The sequence below is a fragment of the Octopus bimaculoides genome, chromosome 4, assembly GCF_001194135.2.
Source record: "Octopus bimaculoides isolate UCB-OBI-ISO-001 chromosome 4, ASM119413v2, whole genome shotgun sequence".
Classification (NCBI taxonomy): Eukaryota; Metazoa; Mollusca; class Cephalopoda; order Octopoda; family Octopodidae; genus Octopus; species Octopus bimaculoides.
This window is the reverse complement of record NC_068984.1, coordinates 65,486,237-65,496,450: the sequence shown is the minus strand read 5'-3', so window position 1 is coordinate 65,496,450 and position 10,214 is coordinate 65,486,237. Positions and strand designations below refer to the sequence as shown.

Genomic DNA, 10,214 nt, shown 5'->3' with positions numbered 1-10,214 from the left:
TGACGTATAATGTATGCACACGATACCCTTTCACCCCAGAAACAGTGTAGCCAATCATAGAAGGTGTTAAGAAACACTGAGTATTTTTTTCGATTGATAGATCGATGTTGATTGGCAGAATAACTTTACCCAAAATAGGCTTAGCAGTTTGTGTTACATACAGCAAAATCCTAGTAGGTTATGGGTTAAGAGAATTCATTTAGATCAGATAGAGCTTGGGGTTTTGCCAAAATGGTATTCTACTAATGCCCTGTTCCTAGTGAAACAACTACAAGAGAAACCATGCTCTGTTGTTTGGTTGTCACTAAGAAAACTCGGTGTAGATGAATGTTTGGGTGAACTGTGCAACCCATGTATAAAGATGCTATTGGCAAGATGGGAGTTAACTATACATTCAGCAGGGAAAATACGCACACACACTGGCTGAAAGTATCTGTAAATGATATATTTAATATTATGTAAGTATATTTGGTTTAATAGACACTAGTAAAGGATTTCTCTTTAAAAGAGTCAGAAGTGAAATTTTTTTGCAGTACATTTATTGCAGTCCATAGTTTCATGCACAGATACATGCTCAATATTAATTGTATATTTAGTAAATTAATTGTGTCAATGAAATATACTTAATTCAATCATTAAATAAGAACACAAGATTAAGTAAATGTAAAAATTGTTTTATTTCCTTTCAAACTACTGTTGAACAAAATATTATCTTCAGTCTTGGAATTCTGTAATTCCTAAAATAATTTGAAAATGAGTAAAAACTGAAATGTTGAGAGGTAAATAAATCATGAAAATAAAATCATTCTTAAAACATGTGTAAACTGGAGCATCTTGAAGGAAAACATCCAAATAATCAAGCTGCAATATGAAGAGGTGCTGAAAAGATCCTTGCTTTAAGGGTATCGTGAAAGGCCTGGTTGGAGATCCAACTTTTGAAGTTCTTTTACATGACTTAGAAAAACTGAAGGACCACTGCAATAGCTGTGTGAATCTGCTAGAGGAATATGTTGAATAAAATTCTCCTGTATTTTCTTTTACCCAAAGCAAGGAACTTTTCAGCACCCCCTCATATATGCAGTGATAAAGAAATAATATTTAGATTTGTAGAGAGCCCTAGCATCTGTGATATTAGATCTTTTTCTATCATAAGACAGAGAATTCTGAACATATTAGGATATCTAATGCCTTGGTTTTACTGCAGAAATAAAGCACTATTCATCAATGTGTAGTTGAGCAACTGTCAATGTTTGCCCTTGTGATTTATTGATTGATATGACAAAGCTTAGGTGTTCTGGAAACTTAATTCTTCTTTATTGAAAGGCGCATGTGTTGTTATGACTGGAATTTTGTATATAATTGCATCCTCTACTTTGGTGTACCAACAGAATGGCATGAAACATAAGCTTCTTAATCATTACTCTAATACTCTTGCATAGCTGCAGCTGATCTAAATTACACAAAGGTTATCAATGGGGAATTTTTTTTAAGCTGTGTAGCAGTAGGCTTGAGACTTGTACTAAATTTTAAAATTCTGTTGGATAGTGAACTATTTCTTCCTGATCCACAAAAGTGTCTATTGATTTGTATGCATGGCTATTTCTTGGAAATGCCTGCAACAGCTGCCAGTTGATGCTGTTGACCAAAACATTTTTGCACACAGCCACTTGTTTGCTTGTTAATGATGTTGAAGGTTTAGGAATACCTTTGAAATCAATTTTCTGCTGTCTTAACCAGTGTGCCTCAACTGTTGCGTCAAAATTGCTAATCGTTCCCTCTGGGAAAAAGTTTTAATTTCTAGTTAGATAACACACCTGTACCAAGGTCATTTAGGGACAACAATTAGCTGACCATAATGATTTATGCCTGTGAAATAAATTCAGATATGTGTTAGTGCAGTATACATATTGTAATATCATATAAGGCAGTGAGTAAGCAGAATCATCATGACACTGGGCAAAATGTTTAGTGGCATTTCATCTGTCATTATGTTCTGAGTTCAGATTCTGACAAGGTTGACTTTGCCTGTCACCCCTTTGAAATCGATAAAGTAAGTACCAGTTGTACGCTGGGGTTGATGTAATCAACTTATTCCCTTGAATTTACTAGTCTTGTGCTAAAATTTGAAATTAATCTTATACACTGATATAATAGCACTGGTGTTATTTTGGTTATTATAGTCAGAACAATTTAGCCATCATGCTGTCTGGCCTATAGACACTTGTGATATTTGGTAATGTTCTTGCAATTCAGTACAATATGTTTTACTAAATCTAGAGGTTAGCATTTGTCTTGGCCCATTTTTTAACCAGTAACATCATTATCATTACCATTGTTTTAACATCCACATTTCTATGCTTGCATGGGTCAAATGAAATTTCTAGAGGTATGTTTTCTATGACTTGATGCTCTTCCAGTCACCAACCTTCAACCATTTCTTAGTAAGGTGACTGCTTCCCTTGCTCTTTGAGCTCAAAGACTGCATTGGCGAGTCATGTTTACATGGATGATTGCAACAAATAGCATTTCTTGCATAACAGTGATGTTTGTCTAAAGTAAGCGCATGATGTAAAGACATAGAGAATGGCATTCTCTCTCTCTCTGTCTCAAGCACATAAACCTATATATTAATGTTTGCGTATATGTATGTTTATATGCATGCGCGCATGTGCGTGTGTGTGTGCATATAAATATATATATATGTATGGCAGACTTCTACACAGTACTTTGCTTGTACCTGGGGCAAGTGTCTTCTACTATATGATTGAACTTACCAATGTATGATGAGGGAATTTAGCTGACAGAAACTGCAGATAACTGTTATGTGTGTGTGCTTGTGCATGTTGCCCTTGGCAGCTGTTGCATGGCAATTTATATTTATTAGTTTATGGCCCCCATGACTTAACAGTTTGGCAGAAGTCACTGATATAAGTAACAGGCTTATAAAAAACATAAGCTTCATATATACATACATACATACCTACATATATATATCATCATGATCATCATCGGTTAACGTCCGCTTTCCATGCTAGCATGGGTTGGACGATTTGACTGAGGACTGGTGAAACCATATGGCTACACCATGCTCCTATCTGATTTGGCAGAGTTTCTACAGAGCTGGATGCCCTTCCTAACGCCAACCACTCGGAGAGTGTAGTGGGTACTTTTACGTGCCACCAGCACAAAGGCCAGTCATGCCAGTGGCATGTAAAAGCACCCACTACACTCTCAGAGTGGTTAGCATTAGGAAGGGCATCCAGATATATATGTATGTATGTATGAAGCTTATGTTTTTTATAAGCCTGTTAGCAAGACGCAACTTTATGTATGGATGTACCTGATGAGACCCAGACTACAAAATGGATGCAGCACAACATGTTGAGAACAGAGTCCCACCCAAAAGGGACAGTAGTAGGATGGGTCAAAATGACCGTTATACAAAGTAAAGATTTATACCAAATCCATCTTCTAGTCACTTAAGAAATTATATATATATATATTTACTAGTTTATGGCCCCCGTAACTTAGCAGTTTGGCAGAAGACACCAATATAAGTAACAGGCTTATAAAAAACATAAGCTTCATAGATACATATATATATATATATATATATATGTATCTATGAAGCTTATGTTTTTTATAAGCCTGTTACTTATATTGGTGTCTTCTGCCAAACTGCTAAGTTACGGGGGCCATAAACTAGTAAATATATATATATATATAATTTCTTAAGTGACTAGAAGATGGATTTGGTATAAATCTTTACTTTGTATAACGGTCATTTTGACCCATCCTACTACTGTCCCTTTTGGGTGGGACTCTGTTCTCAACATGTTGTGCTGCATCCATTTTGTAGTCTGGGTCTCATCAGGTACATCCATACATAAAGTTGCGTCTTGCTGAAGATCTTGAGTTTTAGCTGCTGTCATGTTATATGCCCACAGATGGGCATATAACAAATGGATGCAACACCATTGTACAAAATAAAGATTAATGCCAAATCCATATTCTGGTTACTTAAAACATTATTACTATCTCAACTAACACTGCTGAGTTCCTGAAGTAGATCCAATGGAAATATACCCCAACCTCAGATGACACCAGGTACTCCAAACTGTGCCAGTGCTCTACTCAACACTTCAATACAGTAATCAACATATAGTCCAAAATATTATAAATATACATATATATATATATATATACACACATGCAAACACACATATATTTGTGTATGTTTGTATGTATGTATGTATATGACTAGTTTCATTTTCACTTCTCTGCATGTATGTGTGTGTATGTGTGTATATATATATATATATATATATATATATATATATATATACACATGCACACACACACACACATGTAAATGTACACACATGTATACAGGTATGCACATGTACAAATATTATGATGAATGTTTGTCATGCATTATTTTTGTATATATTTGTTAAGAGCAAGGCTTACATACACAGAACATAACACCCAGCATATCAGGTACAGTGTATCCTGTAGTTTTCACCTGTTGTAAATTCAGAACACCAGCTTGACTTGGTCATCATTTCTGGGTTGTCAAAAGAGCTGATCATCTGGAAGTTACAGTATCCTAGGAAAAGTATACTGGAGAAGACAATGAAAGGGAAGTACCAGGATAAATGTTGAGTGACATACTATGAGTTTATAAATATAGGGCGGGAGAGGCAATGCAGGATTCTGTTATTTTCTCAGTCATTTGACTGTGGCCATGCTGGAGCACCATCTAAAAAGATTCTAGTCGAAGAAATCAACCCTAGGATTTATTCTTTGTAAGCCTAGTACTTCTTCTATTGGTCTCTTTTGCCAAACCACTAAGCTATGAGGACATAAACGCACCAGCATCGGTTGTCAACCAACGGCTTGGTGAGGGGCACAAACACAGACACACACATAAATACATACCTACATATATATATTTATATGTGTGGAGGCGCAATGGCCCATTGGTTAGGGCAGCGGACTCGATTTCCAGACGAGGCGTTGTAAGTGTTCATTGAACGAAGATGCCTAATGCTCCATGAGGCTCTGACAGGGGGTGGTGACGATCCCTGCTGTACTCTTTCACCACAAATTTCTCTCTTTCTTCTTGTTTTTGTTGTTCCTGTATTTCAAAGGGCCAGCATTGTCACACACTGTGTCAAGCTGAATATCTCCGAGAACTACGTTAAGGGTACACATGTCTGTGGAGTGCTCAGCCACTTGCATATTAATTTCACGAGTAGGTTGTTTCTTTGATCGGATCAACTAGAATCCTTGTCGTCATAACCAACAGAGTGTCATGATATATATATATATATATACACATACAGTGGGCTTTTTTCAGTTTCCGTCTACCAAGGCTTTGGTTGGCCCACAGCTATAATAGAAGACACTTGCTCAAGATGCTATGCAGTGGGACTGAACCTAGAACCATGTGGATGGGAAGCAAGTTTCTTACCATACAACAATTCCACAGCCAAATTAGCTTTAGAGTTAAGACAAAGAAGTGAGTTAATTCAGTCTGCAAGTAAGATACCAGTGAAAGCCACTGAGGAGCTTTGAAATAGAAGGAGTGATCCATAGGTTGTTGTTAGCCAAGGCCTGGTTAGTCCTGGCTGGGTCACCTGGGTGAGAATGGCTGTCAGTTAAATACCTGCATCACCTAATGCCTGAAGGTCACATCACTGATGATGCATCCCAGCTCATCCAAAAGGTGTGTCGTGTACATTGTTTTGATTGTAACTAAACCTGTTCACACCTACTACAAATACACACACACCTGTATTCACATATACATGTAGAGGAATGTGTATGTGCTAGTGTGTGTACACATATACATGCATATATATATATATATATATACTCAAATATATGTGTCAGTATGTATATAAAGGCACACACACACACACACACACACACACACACACACACACATATATATATATATATATATTGAAAGAAAGAGATATATGTGAACACACAGATAAAGCTGTATGTTTGTATCATGTATTGACTACTACATTTGAAAGTAGTCCATTCTGATTAAATCAATTTCAATGGAGAAAATAAAAAAAGTGTGTGTGTATATATGTGGAAATGAATGTATGTGCATATATGTATGCATATATCATCATCATCATTTAAGTATGTATGTATATGTATGTATTTATGTATGTATATGTATGTACTTATGTACGTGTATATGTATGAATATAAATAGTAGATTTAGAAATAGAAAGTCTTTGGTACAGTATTATATATTTGAAAACAACTGAATAATTTTTCTCCTAATTTTTCCACTTTAATAATTAAATGTTTGTAATTCATTAGGTGTGTGTGTGTGTGTGTGTATATATATATATATATATATATATATATATACACACACACACACACACAAACACATACATATATGTATATAAACACACTGAATATATGTATATGGGCATGTGTGTGTGTGTGTGTGTGTGTTTGTTGTACATGTATATATATAGTTAATATGTAGATGTAATGTATATAAGATATATACACATATATATATGATACTTATGTGTCTTATAATGTATATAAGATATATACACATATATATGATACATATGTGCACACAAACACACACACACACACACACACACACAAAACACATTTTCACACACATGCACAGAGCAAATCTATATGTAAAATTTCTGGATAGTTATGTGTATGTATGTATATTTGTGTGTGTGTATGTATGTAAATACAAACATTATAATTATATCTGTATACATGTATTCATTGATTCATATTTTATTTTAATTTATAGATTTAATGTTTTAGTGCTTGCTTTTCTGAAATGTGTCTATGAATGAATATATGAATGTGTGTATGTATGTGTGTGTGCACGTGTGTGTGTGTGTCTGTATAAATATATACATGTATGCACACACACATATATGTACATATTTAGATGTATGTATATAATGAAAAAAATACATATAAGTGTTTGGGTGTTGAAGACATTGTTTCTGTAATTCATCTGTCTGAATTTCTGTTTGTCTGTCTATGTGTGTGTGTGTGTATGTATGTACATATATATATATATATATATATATATATATATATATATATATATATATATATATATATATATATATATATATGTGTTTACATGTGTATCTATTATTTAATATCTATAGCTATTTTTCCCCATGTTTTGCATTTCAGAGATCTCATATATTCTTTATACACACACACACATACATACATACATACATACATACATACATACGTGTGTGTATTTGTATGTATGTATGTGTGTATATATGTATGTATATATGTATGTATGTATGTATGTATGTATGTGAGTGTATGTAAGGATGTATGGTGTGCCAGTAACACAAAAAGTGGGAAATCAGCTAGAGACATAGAATAATGGACACTGTGATAGGGATAGATCTGATGTGGAAAAAGAAGCTAAGAAAATATGTCATGGGTTGAATAATGAAAAGTGAATCAAGTGAAAGAGATGTGGAAGAAAAGATATGGAAAGTATTCATACAAAGACTGTACATAAAAGGAAAAAGAATACAGAATTTTAATAAAAGTGAGTGTTTGATGAAGCAAATTAAAGATAGAAAGACAGATATCCAAAAAATGCAATTATATAAGAGAAATATGTAATTGAAAGAATAAACTGAAAGATAATCATACTCATAACCAGGGAAACAGGTTGCTAGGTAAAAGGATGTTGAGATAGTGAAATATTGGTATCATAGGTTAAGCAGATGAGGAAATAGATGCCTCCATATACAAATACAGTTAGAGAGTGATATATGTTTTGAGTAATACGTAGAAAGACAGAAGTGTAAACCAATAGATAGGAGAATTCAAGATCACAAAATTCCGCTTCAGAAATGGTGTCGCAGAAGATGACTCGAAGAAGGCAGCTATTTTACTATATTTCTACCTTTTAAGATGGTAACAGTAATGTATTAAATTTACCTTTGTAGTGGTTCAGTTTTATTGCATTAGATATTAATGAGATATCTATCATTGTACTACTAGTGTTGCTGCTATAGGTATTAGCTGCCACTTTTGTCTTATTGGTGCTAGTACCAGCACTAGCATCAACACTGATGCTGCTTGGTATTGCTGTCTACCTCTTGCAATCGCTGCCTCTGTTGCTACTGTTGCTGCTGCTGCTACTGACGTTGCCGACATTACTGCCACTGTTGTTGCTGCTGCTGCTGCTGTGAACATTTTCTACTGTACGGTTGTTGTTGCTGATGTTGTTTCTGATGCTGCAGCTGCTGACATTACTGACACTGTTGCTGCTGCCACTTCTACTAACATTGCTACCACCATCGATGCTACTGCTGTTGATGCTGCTGCTGTTGTTACATGGCTCTACCACATGCAGGGAATATGAGACAACAGTCACAACTGTGATTGTTCGCATAATGCTTATTTAGATGAAAATATTTTCAGCCAAACGTGGAATCCATGTTGATTGCAAGGTTTGAATCTATCAGGTGCCTCTCTGTATTCATCTGCCCACTTGTCAGCTGACAGTCATTTCACTTTCTTGGATACTGCCTATCATATTTTTTGGGTGTCCTCTATATATTTATCACTGAATGGAATGTTCCATGCATCACTTAACAAACACAAACAACAACAGAAAAAAAAAAAAGACTTTTACATATTGTTGTCTGATGAAAGCATAGTCCCCCCCACCTCCTTTAAAATCAATTAATTTTGCTGAATTATTTTGTGTGTGTGTATTTTTTTTTGCTTTGTTTTTGGAGTAGCTTTGATGTTATCTATTTATTTTAACTATAACTATTTTAAAATAGTAGTCTACTCTGTGAAAGTGTATTCCATACAACTAGATAACAATGCCATGGATACCGTTGGACTGCTACTAAAGTGGATACAAAGCAGCACGTTCAGTTCTCTATTAAAACCCATTTGCTCAGTGGTGTAAAAAGCATGTTTAGCTGAAGAAGACTGCTCTCTGCTGTGTCCATCGAGGAAAGAGTGTTAGCTAGTAACTGGTAGACCATGTGCAGATGAGATGGACAAGAGCCAAGCTCATATCTTAGTCTCTAATATTTCTACTACAGTCTGCTGCCATCTGATGTGTTATGGACTGAGGAGTTTACTTTGGAAAAACGATGCCATCATTTATGGCACTGTTGACTGCTAAATGATATTAAATCATGATGCTACAAGAAAGCCAGGGACTATATAAAATAACTGGTATGATCAACAGTGTCACGGTATACACATTCTGATACAAAAGTAAGTACAAGTATGCAGAAACATAAATGTCATTATCAATCTATAATATAATTCCAAATGTATGAATGTGTGCTATATTTGTATTAATATATAATTCTCGATTGAGATTTTTATAAGTCTTAACTGAAATACTCAATGCCATATTTTTGAATCTACAAATCTATTCCTTCCTTCATACTATCCATTCTATATGATGAGCAAAAGTCACCATCAAGATCACAGTTTATAGTATTTCTCTCTTCCTCTTTCTTTTCCTCTCTCTCTCCCTCTCTGTCTACCTGACTGTCTGTCTCACTCTCCATCTATCTCTCTCGTTCTCTATCTATCTCTGTATTTTTTTCTAAAAACATACATTTTTTAACTGAAATAAATGTATAAAAATGTCTTGAAATGGTTGCTTTCATATGAATTTATATAATGATTTTGATAAAACAGATATGTATAATATTACAGGAAGAACTTGATCATTTTTTTTTAATAATAAATCTCCCAATTTTTGGTTATTTATTTTTTTTTGTAAACGGTGATGGTTGTGGTGGGGTCAGTTTGTTGAGTATGAGTTCTATAGTTTTGTTGTTATTGATTACTAAAAATACATAAATATATGTTCATCTGAAATATTAAATTAAAGATATATAAGTCAATAAAATAATAACACCATTTATATGATTAATACATGCTAAAACAAGACTTTATATTAGCAACATTTATAGATTTTATTTTATTTATAGATTTAATTTTAAAAGAAAGCATCCTTGATTGAATGAGAAACCATAATCGAGGCATGATGCCACTTTAGTTTGCCTATATTTTTGTATATCCTTGCGATAGTGTGCATGTGTGTGTGTGTGTGTGCATGTGTGTGTGTATGTGTGTGTGTGTGTGTGTATATGTGTACATAGATATATCCAAATATT

At 34.3% G+C, this 10,214-nt stretch overlaps 1 protein-coding gene and 1 long non-coding RNA gene across 10 annotated transcripts in view; one reads left to right on the top strand and one right to left on the bottom strand.

Annotated features, from left to right (window-relative positions):
• Nucleotides 1-658: 658 nt before the first annotated feature.
• LOC106879122 (uncharacterized) lies at nt 659-8,084 on the bottom strand. The gene is made up of 3 exons (XR_001410598.2): nt 7,996-8,084; nt 4,475-4,623; nt 659-737 (listed from the first exon to the last, which is right to left on the bottom strand). It is a non-coding gene; the product is annotated as an uncharacterized LOC106879122 (long non-coding RNA).
• Nucleotides 8,085-8,228: 144 nt separating this feature from the next.
• Nucleotides 8,229-10,214, top strand: part of LOC106882502 (bone morphogenetic protein 1) — a 987,136-nt gene continuing 985,150 nt past the window's right edge. For 3 of the 9 annotated variants that reach the window (XM_052967137.1, XM_052967143.1, XM_052967141.1), the window contains exon 1: nt 8,296-9,297. The gene's annotated coding sequence lies outside the window, so the exon portion shown is untranslated. Of the gene's footprint in view, nt 9,298-10,214 lie in introns of all 9 variants that reach the window. The other 6 variants (XM_052967140.1, XM_052967142.1, XM_052967144.1 and 3 more) reach the window with 5 other exon arrangements.